The 16,230-nt window shown below is 38.8% G+C and overlaps 1 protein-coding gene across 4 annotated transcripts in view; it reads right to left on the reverse strand.

Annotated features, from left to right (window-relative positions):
- Window positions 1–16,230, reverse strand: part of CAMKMT (calmodulin-lysine N-methyltransferase) — a 391,971-nt gene that overhangs the window by 163,026 nt on the left and 212,715 nt on the right. The window lies entirely within an intron of this gene.

Here is a 16,230-nt window from a genome sequence, read left to right on the forward strand (position 1 = left end):
TGGGATGCCTGGGTGGCTCTTGTTGGTTAAGCCTCTGCCTTCAGCTCAGGTCATGATCTCAGGGTCCTGGGATCTAGTCCCACATTAGGTTCCCTGCTCAGCCAGGAGTCTGCTTCTCCCTCTGCCCCTCCCCCTGCATGGGCTCTCTTTCTCTCTCTCTCTCTCAAATAAATAAATAAAATCTTTTAAAAAATTTTTAAAAAGAAATGTGTCTCTTTATGTTCTATATTTACTCTTCTCAAATCTATCCCCTAATATAAAGATTGGTGAAATTTACAATTGTTTGGACCAACTTCAGTTTGGGACAGTGTGAGAATCAGAAATGGAAGATGCTGTCTAAATGTTGTCTGAGCAAAAATGAGATGATTCCAGGAGAGAAATGTTATTTGAGAAACTCTAGGAAAGACAAATCCATGTCCTATGGAAAGTTGGGCGTTGTACTGAGAAAGAGCCAAAGGTAGCCTTTTTGGGTAGGATAAATATCCTAAATCTTTTTTTTTTTTAAAGATTTTATTTATCAGAGAGAGAGAGAGAAAGCACAAACAGAGAGAGCAGCAGGCAGAGGGAAAAACAGGCTCCCTGCTCAGCAAGGCAAGGAGCCCAATGTGGGACTCAATCCCAGAACCCTGGCATCAGGACCTGAGCCAAAGGCAGGTGCTCAACCAACAGAGCTGTGATGCCAGGCACCCCTAAATAACTTAAAATCCTATTAAGTGATGATTATATAGGTATGTGGGTTTATGTTGATGGGTTCGTAATCAAAGGAGCGCAACTGATACAAAGTGAAGATCAAGCAAAGCTTTATTTCAAGCCAAGCATCCAGAATCAAACTGACTGTTGGGGACTGCCTCCTTCCGACTAACTTTTAAAGGGCAAGGGCTGTGTGGTTGAGCCTGGCCACACACAGGTGGCCAATGAGACTGTAACACACAGAGAAAGTTGCATAGTCATGCTAGGTCACACACGAGTGACCAATTAAATCACAATTTACCTTATAGTGGATATTTGAACTAGCCTATCACCTTGGTCAGAATCGGTGCCCAAAAGGCACCCAAAAGGGCCACACTCCTTGGTAGGGGCCACACTCCTTGCTAGCTAGGGAAACAGTATGCTCACCCCACATACTGGATGTCTCCACCTGGTCTGACCCACCCTTGTATTTGGGCTTTGTTAACTGGGACTGGTTTCCCGGAATTGATTTTAAGTAAGTCCCCTGGGGTGGGGGGGCAGGGTTAGTTTAAGTTTTACTGCATAAACAACAAAATCACTGTTTAATCGGATGAAATCGCTCTGGCTAAAGAGGTCCTTACAATGTGTGCATACCCATATATATACATACATGTATATATGTATGTAGCTACATATATGTATACATTTATATACACACATATATTTAGATGTACATAAACTGAGATATATACTTGCATTTGGGCATGGTTACAAATGGTTACAAACTCATCAAAATACACTTAAACATCAAAAGTACACTTAAATCTATACGCTTTCTAAAAAGTGAAATCGAATTTTAAAGATTGATTTTTAAAGGTCCCTGTCCCGGAGGACCATGAAATTGATTTGATTTATTAGAAAAACCTTTAGTGTCTTGAAGCTGAAAAATTGCATTAACCAGTTAATTATATAATTATATAATTAGTTGTCCAATGTCTGTCTCACTACCTTCTTATCAAAGTTTTGAAGAACGGGGACTGTGTGTGTCTTGTTCATTGACCATTGTATCTGATATCTCCCCTAGATTATGTAAGACCTAAAGGACCTAAAGGAGTATGCAAACAGCTATTTTCTTTGGTCCTCACATAGATATAATGCTAAATATCTCAAATCCAGACTACTTCCACATATGACTTTCATGTCCTTCACCCATTGTCTTCTGAAATATTTTAAGCAAGAGATCAGTCATTTGGTTTTTTAAAACTAAGAATATAAAATAGTTTTCAGGAAGGAAAAAATCATTGCTCAATCATGATTCAACAGCTGCAAGATTCAAGACCACATAGGAATGTGATACTGCTGGACTTGCTTAGGGGACTACTTGCTGTGAGTATGTCTTTAAAATACAATGAGTAGGTAACCACTGACCTTTAGAATACAATGTTCCAGTAGTTGGCAGCAAGAAGGAATGAAACAGCTAGTTACCAGGAACAATCAAGAACATTTAGAGAAGTAGAACTATGTATGAATGTCCCTTAGTCTGAATGACTAATTGGAGAATCCAATGATCAGTTCCAAAACATTGATATTTTTATAGCATTGCACCGCTTAGTAAAGTACACCTTTTTTACAGCTTTTTCTTTTCAGAGAAAAATGTGAACATGCCATTAGGAACATTGTTAGGTTTTTAAAAAAACATGTGTAGAGTGACTTGAAATTCAAAATTGACTTCTGCATGGTGTCAGAAAAGGCCCAGTCCAGGCATCACACCTTACTGCCCCACTGCAGTTACCTGTTAAGATAGAATGATTCCAAAATGCAAGAGAAGCCAGACTATGGAAGGTAAGAAATGGCAAATAATAATAATAATAATAACAACCCTGAAGAATTTCCCCCCATAAGCAAAACATTCTACTAGAAACATTTAGATTTTAAGCAGCCACCAGCTATAAAATTCACATTACTCCTCATATGAAATGACTTTATCTTTTGAAATATAAATCCCCTGTTAGACCCTAGCCTTTGGAATATTATAAATATTTAATGGCTCAGATAGTCTCAAAAGTTACCCAATGCAATAATTTATTTAAATAACATCAAGTCTTTTTTTAAAAAATGAAGCTGAATGAAACATTAGATCTTTCAGTACACACATTTTTAATGGTCAGGTTGGATAACTTAATGAGACAGAACAGGACATAACAAACTCGACTTATATTCAGAGGAAATGGATTTAATTCCGAGTCCTGTGGCTCACTGACCATATGATTTTAGCCCATATGCTTAGCTTAATCTAGGCCTCCGTGTTCTTATTGATAAAACAAGAAAATTAACTTATACATCACAACCTTTAATATATGATAAAGTGCAATCTACATGTAAGGTCTCATCATTATCCTCGGCTAAATACACATAGGCTTTTTATCATTACAGATGGCCCCTCATGATGCTGCAACTTAATGATTTTTTTGACTTTACAATAGTGTGAAAGTGATCTGCATTCCATTGTAATTTTGAATTCTGATCCTTCCCGAGGCTAGTGATATCCGTACTCCCTTGTGATGCTTGGCCGGGGCAGCAGAAACAGCTGCCACCCAGCCCCATGATCACAAGTGTAAGCAATCGATACACTGACAACATTCTGTTCCTCACTTTTTGTACAGTATTCAATAAATTACATGAGATATTCAACACTTCGTTATAAAATGGGCTTTGTGTTAGGTGATTTTGTCAAACTGCAGGCTAATGTTAAGTGTTGTGAATACGTTTAAGGTAGTCTTGGCTAAGCAATGATGCTTGCTACGTCAGATGGATTAAGCGCATTTTCAGCTTAGGATATTCTGAACTTCAAATGGGTTTATTGAGACAGAACCCCACCAAAAGTCCAGGGAGATCTGTATATTCATATGGAGAGACAAATCTAGAAAAGATAAAGACTTTGAAATGTCTCTTTCTGATCCCATCTGGAACACGCTTGTTCTGCCTAGTTTTCAGCCTAGCTATATTCTGACATTTGTATAGTCAACCACAACCACAGCAAGCAGGATGGCATTTATCTTTTATAATAATACAGAGTGCTCTGTCGTAAAGTAGGGTCACTGAAATGAGTAATAATCCCACCAGCATCTAAGGTACAACCAGCAGGGTCCAGGTCAACAGGCAAGCAGCCGATAATTTGCCCCACAACACTGAATTTCATCTGCCCACAGCCTCTATCTACTGATTATACAATCAATACACCTCAGATGAGAAGAGCTAACAACTGACCGGGGCAGATCAATGCTAGCAAATAAGCACTTCATGACAAAAAGTTTGATAATTACCATTCTGAAGCTGGGTAAATGTTGTTTCTATTGTAACAACATTCATGATGATACTGCTATGATTGCACTGTTATTATAGGTTTAATGTTAGGCAATCAAGCTACAGTGGTCTAGATATCAACAAACAGCATCAAAAGAAAACATCAAATTGTCCCTATTCTTTTGACACTGTAGCTGAGAAATTTTTCTATGTTAGTGGCCCTAAATGAACAATAATAAGTGACAATTTAGTGGAAAACACTATTTTCACATCTTACAAAAGTCATGCAATATAGATTGATACAAGTATGATTATTTCTAGGGCCACTTGAACCAGGGGATTAAAATAAATTCAGTCCTGTGACCATGGTTTTCTTTCTTTCCTTTTTCTCACATACATTATTTAAAGAGGATTTATGTAAATTTTCTCTGTACTCATAATTTTTCAAGCATTAGTGCAGCCATAAGTATAGGGCACCTTGGCTTGATTTAATTATTACTGTTTCTAATACAGCACACTTTATTTTATTTTATTTTATTTTTGAGCCCTGATTGCTAGTTCATTCTCAATCATTAACATTTAGAACTAGTCATTACTGGTTTTCAATAGCTGCTTGGGTTCCTATAAGCACTAAGAGTCTTAAAACACAGAAATGGAAAACAGACATTTCAAAGGTAGAACCAATCATGACTCCTAGAGGTAGGGTTCAAGAAGCCCTGGGTGTGTGGGCACTGAAGCAAACAAATTCTTAACTTTTCCATTTGCTTTTTAAAAACCACAAGGATTTGGGTCTCAAAAAACTAGGACACCTCATTTCTATAAGAGGCTTGCTCCTAGAGAAAAGTGGGAACCGACTCCAAAAATGAAAGGCTTTACGAAAAGAATGGCAGCTACTTCGGCCATAATAATCACTGCTACGAGGATATGTCTGACTTTCGATTTGGACGACGCACATTTTTAATTGTCCCTCCTGTCAACACATTCCCCAGCTGTACCCAGGCAGCAGTGGAGTTGCCTCTCTAAAACTTGGTCTCCACAGCCTGAGTGGTCAAATCTCTCACCCTGTCTGGAGTCAGTCAGCTGCCTTTCCGTGTAGATAAGAGATATAGGGGCAGGGGGTGGGGGAGTGGGGAGCCCTGCTAAAGAGTTTGTCGATAGTTCAGGAGAGAAAGGGCACACCAAAACCCTTTCGTGGGCAGCAGCGCCAACAAGATTTTCAGCATGCTCAGGGGTTGCTACTAAATGTCTTTTTCAGCCTCATTCTCTTTCTTTCCATGTAGCTTCTACCTCGCAATAGAGTCAAAGAATGTGATGTATATTAAAATGCTTTGCCTCTCAGATGGGGTTCATTTTTATTCAGGGACAATTTTGCTGACTGACAGGTAAGCGTTTGGTGCTGAAATTGGACCTGTACAAGAGCTTTGCATTTCATTTGCTCCATTACACCAGTGCATGAATTACTGGGCTTCCACGTTGGCATCTTTCCATTACTTTCAAATATTTGACATGAGCAAAATGACTCATCTGACATTTCATGGTAACAAATTTGTTCCAAAAAGAATAGAACATTATTATACTATTTTATATACGTGGGTACCACAACCTTCCACCCTAATCTGACCAGAAATTGTAAGTGTATAAATAGTAGTTGATATCAGTTTAAGAAAACACACGGCGTGTGACAGCTGGAAAGTATCACGGCAAGAAATCCATCTGCTTCGTGTAACCCACTGTCACTACAGCCTACTTCCTGAAATGTTGGCAAGCTTTAGTTGAAGACGCAGCTTTGTATTTTGGTTTCATCGCCACCCCGGAGTAAACTGTGAGGCATTATCAGCTTTTTCACTTTTAATCAGCTGCTCTAAGATGCGTTCATTTTCCTTAGAGGGACAACTTCCTGAAACACTACAGATAATGGATTGAGTCGAGGAGCTATGAGGACTCTACCAAACAGTCCTTCCTCATAACCACCGCTCTTTGCTGACCAGCACAGAATTATCTGGTCCTCAGATCCTACCAGCTCTTGCCTTCCCTTTGAATGTCTTTTCGTTGTTGTTTTGTGTTTTTGTTATTGTTGTTGTTGTCTTTTTTTTAGAGCGACAATTATACAGACCGTGACTCATGGTCCTTTGGGTATCTTCTCATCTCAAACCTAACATCACATCCAATTACCCAGTTTGCCTTATAGAATTAGGAAGGGGTTTTAATTCTTTGCTAAAGGCCAGTGTTACCCTAGAGACCCTTGCTACTGGTAGAAGATGAGAGAAGAAAGAATCCTCAGCTTTATGACTCAGCCAGGAGTTTTTCCCACCTCTTCACTTAAAAATACCTCAGTGACACGTTACAATCTGCCATCTAAAGCTGCAGATCATAGATCTACACTCAAAGAAGGGTTTTTCTAGGTGACAGTATAACATTTCATAAAGTAGGAGCATAATTATGTGACAGCAAAATTTAAAATATCATGTTCACTGTTAGTATGAATACATCAAATTAATACAGTATTATTTCCATATGAAATTATTAGCCTCATTATTATATAATGGTATTTTCTTTAATAAATGGTCTCTTTATATTATAAATGTTAAAGTACTTTATATTATGGTATATCCTTCTTACCAATGTTAATTTACCTTCAGGCATTATTCATATGCTGAATTTATATAAAGCCATGATAAAAAAAATGAGACATTCAAAAAGTCTCATTACTTTTGTCATTATAATTCATCTGTATTTAAAAAGCATCTGGGAATTCATGGCATTTCCCTGGTACAACCAGCATCAATGTGATTTGCCTACTCTGGGGACTCATATAACTAGAATGCTCATAGAAAATATTGCATATTTGAATAACATATACCTTTAAAGAAATGATATTAATACATGGTCCAAGAAAGTAAATCTTTTAGAAATAAACTCCTTGAAAACAGGTCCAGCATTAAATACAAGCATTCTTCCCACAGAAACTGAATGAAAAAATAATCCTTGCAATATTTTCATCTTGGTTATGAGGAGTGAGGCTATTTAAGTGTCCAGGATTATCTTTTGAGCTGTATTTTTAAACTGTGCAAGTGAGGCTATTTCTGAGCAAATCATAAGCACTCTCTAGCTTCAACAGTGTTGTTATCCTAATGTGCTACCCCTCAGAACTGGTAATCTGACCAACCTTTCTCGCCATCTGCTCCTAGGCTTGCTGACTGTCATTGGTGTAAGGCACAAGATCACATTCACTTTGATCAGTGATCATACTCACATTGGGCCCTGGGGAATCCAACAAGCTTTCTACTTTTCTCACAATAAATATCTTCTTCCATTAAAACTTGCCCCCTGACCCTGCATTTTCAGCAGACGACTGTTTCTTTCCAAGTTACTGGATATATATAGCCCCTAAGCCCCACATTCCATAACTTCTGTGTTCTTTATTTCAGATCTGTGTCTTGTTTTGCTTCTCCTCTCCCCTTCCCTATGTGTGTTCTTGATCTCATCTGTTCTCATCTTCTCTGAGACCTACTCCACCATCTGTGCCCTCCTGATGTCCAACATCTCCAAAGGAGTGCTCAGATCCCCCAGATCTGGACAGAGAAGGTTCCCAGGAAGGGGGATGCCTAATGGGCACCTTAGATTCTGATGCATAATTTACAAGGAGTTAACAAATATTTGTTGGGAAAATAAATGAATGATTATGAGGGGAAGCAAAATATGTGACCCCAAAATATTCCACTTTGGCATGTGGATTATGTTGAGCTGAAGGCAATTGAGACCCAGCTTAAAAAGTTTGATGTCTCCCTACCTAAAAGAATTTGTATAGGGGACCTGGCCCAGAAAGAGCTATTATCAGAGATAACTTTTTACCTGAAAGACCTATCTGTATGGCAGGGCAAACATCTAATTGCCAAACATTTTCTCTTCCTATTATCCTGTGAATTACCCTTCTCCCCTTTGGGCCCCTATCCCATTCCTTGGGTCAAGATGGCATACAAGCCTCAATGGCCTAACTTGTCCTTGGGTCTCCTATTTTCTACAGGACTCCCATATGAATGTAATTACATTTGCTTTTCTCTTGTGAATCTGTCTTCTTTCAACTTCATTAATAGACCAGCCAAAAGAACTTAGAAAGGAGAGGAAATATTTTTCCTCTCTTACAATCAATTATTGAGTAGGATCCTCTAAAGGTTTAATGGTATACAAAGCCACACACAGAAAGGAACATCAACAAAGAAGGTGAGGATATTTATAAGATAAATCTAACAAAAGTGGGCAAGACTTATGTGAAGAAAAATATATAATGCTACTGAAAATGTAAAAGAACAAAAATAAATAGACCATGTTCTAGATGGAAGAATTCAATATTGTAATGCTTCATCAAAGGATGTCATTTCATTACCAAATTACTCTATAAGTCCATGCAACCTCAATCAAAACCACAACTTGTATTGACAACGTGTTCTTTTTACTTTTGTCTTCTTGATGCTCTGGTATCTAGGACTTAATCCTGTAAAGTATCCCTCAACCAGGGATAACTAATTCCTAGAGAGAGCAAACAACTTCCCAGCAAGAGTACCTTTAATACACCAACCAATCTAGAGCCCACATCCCCAACCATCTCCTTTATCAAACTCACACACCAAATCAATACTCCCCCTGCTCTCGGTCATCCCAAAGCCTGATACATGACAACCAAGGACCACTTCTACAGCCCAGATACCACCAAAATTATTCAAACTACCCAATACTAAGCTTACTAAGCATACTACCCTGCCTCATCTATTCTTTCCATTAAAACTCCAATACAGGCTCTCAGCCATGCTCCTTCCTCTCTTCTTCCACTTCCTGTCCACCCTGGTGCTTCCCCACGTGGTCTTGCATGACATGCTCTGCCTCTTCTTTCTAGAGACCTGCAAGTACGAGCTTCTTCCTTCATGACAATCATGTCCCTATTTGTGTCCTACCAACCATGATTAAAACAGATCTTGGGTACATTTTAAAATACAACTTGGGGGCACCTGGGTGGCTCAGTGGGTTAAAGCCTCTGCCTTTGGCTCTGGTCATGATCCTGGGGTCCTGGGATCAAGCCCCACATGGGGCTCTCTGCTCCGTGGGGAGCCTGCTTCCTCCTGTCTCTCTCTCTGCCTGCCTCTCTGACTATTTGTGATCTCTCTCTCTCTCTCAAATAAATAAAATCTTTAAAAAAAAATACAACTTGCATTTTTTATTCAATTAACAGTGTCAAATGTTCACCTGGAAGAATGGATAAAATAGTCCAAAAAATTGTTAAATAAAAGAATAAGCAAGGAACCTGCTTGATCAGAAATCAAAATTTAACTATTAACATATAGTAATTAACATAGAAATGGACAAAAATATCAGTGAAACAGAACACTGCCTTTTGTGGCAAATTATATAACTAATTAAGGATTAATATTCAGAGTACATAAAGAATTTCTACAGCTCAACAGCAAAAAAGAATACTAATAACCTGGTTTAAAAATGAGGAAAGATTTGGATAGACATCTCTGAAAAGAAGATATACAGGTGGTCAAAAAGCACATGAAAATATGCTTAACATCACTCATCATTAGAGAAATACAAATAAAAACCACAATGATATACCACTTTACACCCACTGGAGTGACTATTTTTTTTTTTTAAGACAAAAAAGAAAACAAAAAAAAAATCAGAAAAGAACAAGTATTGGTGAGGATGGAAGAAACTGGAACCTATGTGCGTTGCTGGTGGGAATGTAAAATGGTGCAAATAGTAGAGCACTTCCTCAAAAAATTAAACATAGAATTATTGTATGATCCAGCAAGTCCACCTTTAGCTATATACCCAAAAGAAATAAGAGCAGAAACTCAAATAGATATTAGTGCATCCATATTCACAATAGCCAAAAGGAGGAAACAAACCAAGTGTCCATCAATGGATGAACAGATTAACAAAACACAGTATGCACATACGCTGGAGTAATAGCCTTCAAAGAAAACACAGTTCTGACATATATTAGAGCATGGATGAACCTTAAAGAAATTATGCTAAGTGAAATCAAGCCAGTTACCAAAGGGCAAATGTTATATGATTCCACTTATATGAGGTACCTAGAGCACTTGAATTCATAGAGAGAGTAGAAGAGTGGTTGCCGAGGACTTACGGAAAGGGAAAATGGGGAGTTAGTATTTAATGGGGGTGGAGTTTCAGTTGGGAAGATGAAGTAGTTCTGGAGATGGATGGCGGTAATAGTTGTATAATAATGTGAATATACTTAATGCCACTAAGCCACATACTTAAAAATGGTTAAAAAGGTAAAGCTTATGTACATTTTGATCACAATTAAAAAGGAAAAATATCTTAAGATTGCAGAGTTAATTATCAATATTCATGAAGATAGTTCATAAGTGAGTGGAATATCAGACACAGTGTTCTAATGAATGCTTTCCTATGTTAATGCCATCTCAAGATGGCATAAGTTCTACAAGAGCCATACCTTCTATTTATTTTTGTTTCTTTATCTATACAAAGCTATATGTATAAATATGATCTATGTGATCTATATGATCTATATGATCATGAATAATTGTACAAATAAATGAAATCCAATACATACGTGTGTTTGTAACGTACTTATTTGTTCTTAAGTCTCAGAAACAGGAGAATACACAGGTTTTGCTACATATAGATATTATGTTAATAAGAAAGGTATGATGCCTACTAACTGCGGAAAGAGCAGACCAGATTTAAATGGGGGTAATGTTTTAGTTTCATTTGCATCGAACCAGGTCTGTGTGTGTTTATTTGAAAGCATTTTAAAATATTAGTAGAACCTGACCTCAAATATCATCCCAACCAGACAAATTCTTTCTTCCTCAATTTTAAAGGAAACTTCTCCTCTTCTACCTCACCTCTACAGATTCTTCATTTTTCTATCTGGAAAACAAAAACCAAAACAAGAAACAAACCCCTAGTTAAAGCCCACATCTTTCAATATCACTATATAAAAGGTACCTTTTTATTCAGCTTTTACCTCTTACCTCCCCTTATGTTGATAAAAGGATTGGATGTAAGATATCAGCTCTATTACCCCAAAACAAAAGAAAGACTGCATTAACCATTGTTTAAAAGTCTCTTTTAACCTTGCCATCTTGCTCTGAATCTTAGGACTTAAACTTCAGATTAACCATTAGCTCAAGATATTTTTTATTTTTATTTTTCATATCAAAATGGCCCATCTAAAAGGACAATAGGAGTAAAACATGGCAGGCTGTCTTTTGAAGTTACAATAGGCAGCATCACTCTGATACACTACCAGTCTCTGGGGATCTGCCCACGTGGTCCCCCAATGTGTGCTTTCCTAAGCAAAGCGGAGCCACACGATTCAGAAGTACTGCTTGTTTGAAAATAGCCCGTGGCTTGTTTTCATGGGTTTTATAGTCTTAAAAAAGTAAAATCATTCACACCAAACTATCTAAAAATGAGGCAACTTTGATCAAATTTGAAGAAACAGGAGCAGATAAGGAAAGCTCTCAGCATTGGCAATTCCTATCATAGAGAGCTCTGGTTGTGGTTTGTATCAATAACAATAAACATTCATTTAGTTCTGACTACAGATAAGAAACTGTCTTCCCCCATGTAAATGAACAGATATCACCATTATAAGGAGACTAAGATAACAGCATTTTGTTGAATTCCTGGAATGCAGTTGTTTGAAAGAAGATGATAAATCTATTCCTCTAACAGATTTAGCACTGCCCCAGGGACTTGATCACAGTTCAGTCATAAATTAATTGCACAGTAGATTTATTCATCTATCACTCTCCCATAACAAGTCTGATCATGAGTGCTTTGTGTGTCTCCATTCGGCACACTGGAGTTTTATTCATTTAACAGGATTATTTATTAATCAGGCATTTATTGAATAAGGTTTAAAGGAGCACAATGGGTCTGATACAGAGTGCATTAGATCTATCATTAGGATTATATTTATTTCAGGTATTCCTTTAAATGTGCCTGATTGTATTTGGGGGCAGTATTACTCATAAGATGAGTATTTTCACTTAAATACATTTATCCTGCTTTATGAAAGACCTGATATGGGGCTAATCCAGTTAAAAAGAAAAAAATTAACTATGTAGCATCTCTATGAATTTGATATTTAGAGGGGGGAAAAACCACTTCTAAATTAATATCCGATAAAGGAATAATCCTAGTTAAGAAATAAAATCCTCCTTGATCTATCTAAATGGTGACTTCAAAAATAAATAAATAAATAAACAACGATAAAAACTCTCCACCCAAATAAAACCTGCCAATTGCTATCAAATTCACATTATCGGGCTGATATGCCATTTTGCGTTCTACCACAGAAAAATTGTCATTGCAACCAAGAGCATTTTATTGAGGACTAAATGACTGCTACTTGAAGCTAATGCACAGAGGAAATTGAGGAAAGAGGATTGGCCATGACTAGGACCCAAGCAAGCTTCCTTTGGTAATGACACTCCTTGAATTTTCTAACCCACATCTCTCAAGCCAGCCACCACCTTCACGAAGGGGATGAAAAACTGAGCAAAGGGGTGGCATGAGAGATAAGAAGAGAGGCAGGAAAGTCATGGGATTTGAGAGTTGGAAGAGATTGTACAGAAATACTCAGGGACAGTACTAATAGAGATGAGGAATGTGAAGTTATTAAACAAAACTCATTTTTAAAATCGGGGGGAAAATGCCAATGACTCAGAATCATTTCAATGAATATATTCCATTGGATTACATATGCAAATTTAGTGAAATCACTCCAAGAAAACCATCATTCCTATAATAACCTGTAAGAAGACTATGATATTTGCATCTTGATTTACAGACCTTTACCATGTAGGCAGAAATACTGCAAGTAACTGAACTTAGAACTTTTGAAAATGAAAAACATTTATTTTGGAGCAGTGAGACGATATTATCACCAGTTATTAATGGTTTTCCTATTGAGTTGTCTCTAGGTACAATTGTTCCATGAATAAAAATCACATTCCTGTGATTTTTATTCATGAGACACAGTCTCAGAACACATACTTAGTTTGGGGCTCTAAATGCCTAGCACTAATCTAAACAATCCAGAAACTGAGGTAGGATGGCCAGAGCGGTCAGGTGAAATTCTAAGGCTGTCATTTCAGCCACCATAATTGTATCAAATCGCAGACCTGACCACTCCACCTTATGAATATATCATGAATGCTTCCACTCCTCTCCCTTCTGTCTCTTCCACAGCTGTCTCCCTTGTTCCATCCAGTTTTCTGTAACATCCCCAGGGACTCTCAGAACCCATCCCCCATTCCAGACCTAGTCCTCTGTGAACTCTGAACCAGAGAGTTCTTTAAAAGTACCAGCCCTGTGCATATCATCCCTGGGTTTTGTGCCGTCAATATCATTGCTTTTAGGATAAAGGCCAAAACCCCCCATCATGGCCTATGAGGCTTTGCAAAGCCTCACTCTCTCCTTCCTTCCCGTTTCGCTCACCGGCTCCATCTAGGCTGGCCTTTTCATACTTTTAGTTCCTTCAATACCAAGCTCTTTGCTACCTCAGGGACTTTGCACCTGCTCTTCCAGCTGTCTGCTTTGCCCCACCTCTTTGTCTTGATCTCTTGTGCATCCTCTAGAATGGTGTTTAACTGACACTTTCTCAGGAACGTATTCCTTGATCACCCTAGCGCCACCCTGGCCAGGTTAGATATATCCTTACTTTAAGCTCTAATAGCAACATTTACCACAACTGTAAGTAAGCAATTAACCTCTCCAGGACTCAACTTGCAAACTCCATGAGGGCAAGAATGAAATTTGGTCTCATTCACCAGTTTCCCCAGGATCAAATAAGCACTCAACAAAACAAAACAAAACATCTGTTGAATGAATAGATCCACCGAGGGCAGTGACCACCAACTTTGAAACCAGCTTCCACAGCTGTGCTGTCAAAGAAAGAGTTAATCCTGGTTTGGCCCCCAAATTTTGGACTCCACCACAAGTCACATTAGCAGGGTTGTGTTAGGACAGCAGACATAACTACAGAAGAAACTTAACACAGGAAAGCCTCCCTGTTTATCTTCTTTAAATTTTCATCCCTCCGATGTCTATGTCTTTTTTATTTTTAATGTTTATTTATTTATTTTCTCTTTTATACAGGGTGGGGAGAAGCAGAGGAAGAGAGAGAATCCCACACAGGCTCCATGCCCAGTGCGGATCTCCCGATCCTCGACCCCGAGATCATGACTTGAGCTGAACTCAAGAGCTGGATGCGTAACCAACTAAGCCACCCAGGTGCCCCTATGTCTTTTTTTTTTTTTTTTTAAATTTATCAGAGAGAGAGAGAGAGAGGGAGAGAGAGCGAGCTCAGGCAGACAGAATGGCAGGCAGAGGCAGAGGGAGAAGCAGGCTCCCTGCCGAGCAAGGAGCCCGATGTGGGACTCGATCCCAGGACGCTGGGATCATGACCTGAGCCGAAGGCAGCTGCCCAACCAGCCGAGCCACCCAGGCGTCCCATCCCCTATGTCTTAATAGGAAACTTTTCCATCCAGAAAGCAGACTGAACTCTAAACTGCGCTTCCTCCAGGTAGGACCCACTTCCGCCAGTGCACCTGCTTAGGTACCATTACTCGGAACTCTGTGTTTATTCCTTCCCTGACTTTATGACAAAGGATTTGCACAAGAGAGAAGTGAGATGTTTCCAGACTCTCCAGAATGAACATCATTTCCCCAGTTCACAGCTGTTGCTCTGTGCAGTGCTTAGGGAAGAAATAGGAGTGTTCCTGTTCCGCAGACATCATGTCCATGCAGAGGTCACCCACAGCTCTGTGGTCCTGCAGACAGTATTTTAGTATGCCACTGACTGATGGTCGGTCACGTAAGCCTGACATTAGGGCTGAGTTAATGGTAATGAGGACCATTAGAGTCCTCTGAACAACCCAGGACTGAGTCAATACTACTAAGGAAAATTTCTGTCTCTCTATTACATCATCCAGTAATTCCAAACTGAGACCACTAGATCTGACACTTTTTACAAACCCACACAGGAACCTTTTGGACAACTGGTAACACGTGAGCAGAATTTACTTCTGGAATACTGGTTGCTGTGGTGTGGTGCCTGTCCTTCTCCCTCCAGCATCTGACTGGGGCTGTTCAATGACATTGCAAGGCTGCTTTCTACTACCACTAGGCTTTTAACTCTAGAGTCTTGTCTCCCTGAGAAATATTTACAGATCTGGGTCCAATTCTTTTTTTTTTTTTTTTTTTTAAAGATTTTATTTATTTATTTGACAGAGAGATCACAAGTAGGCAGAGAGGCAGGCAGAGAGAGAGAGAGGAGGAAGCAGGCTCCCTGCTGAGCAGAGAGCCCGATGCGGGACTCGATCCCAGGACCCTGAGATCATGACCTGAGCCGAAGGCAGTGGCTTAACCCACTGAGCCACCCAGGCGCCCTCTGGGTCCAATTCTTAAGTACACATTTTATGTGAATCCTTGTATAAGCATAAGAGACAATGCCAACTGAGATGTTTTGTTGTTGTTGTTTGTTTTTTGTTTTAAAGATTTTATTTTTATTTATTTGATAGAGAGAGGTCACAAGTAGGCAGAGAGGCAGGCAGAGGGGGAGGGGGAAGCATGCTCCCTGCTGAGCAGAGAGCCAGATGTGGGGTTCGATCCCAGGACCCTGAGATCATGACCTGAGCTAAAGGCAGAGGCTTAACCTACTGAGCCACCCAGGCTACCCTGAGATGTTTTTAACATGTATGTTTTCTGTTTATCTCAAAATTTTTTAATTGAAAGTATCCTTTAACTTTATTCTTTATAAGAATATTTATATAGAAATATATTTATTATATTTAATATATTATATAGAAAATATTTATTCTAATCCTTTATTCTTATACAATTCCTCAACCCACATCCACTCCTAAGTGCCAGGTGGACTTCTCAGACTGCCAACTGAAAGGCCAATATTTGTTTTGATTCTACCACAACTTCTTAATCTCCTTTCCTACAGCTGATTATAAAAAAAAAAAAAAGATGTTAAACGTCATATTTCACTGCTGTAGCGAAGAGAGCTGCTCAATCCTTCCACCATCAACTAGAAGCCCCGACGGTGGCCTCACGGTTCACAGGCCTTTAAGGCTGCCCCTGTGTGTGAGTCAAATAATAGCTCACATAGGATCCAGCAGCCAGACTGAAAGGAAATTCCAAATTCTGCCCCAAAGGACTAATTGAACTTAGCAATTTGTTCTTTTT

This window comes from Mustela lutreola, chromosome 9 (genome assembly GCF_030435805.1).
Source record: "Mustela lutreola isolate mMusLut2 chromosome 9, mMusLut2.pri, whole genome shotgun sequence".
Classification (NCBI taxonomy): domain Eukaryota; kingdom Metazoa; phylum Chordata; class Mammalia; order Carnivora; family Mustelidae; genus Mustela; species Mustela lutreola.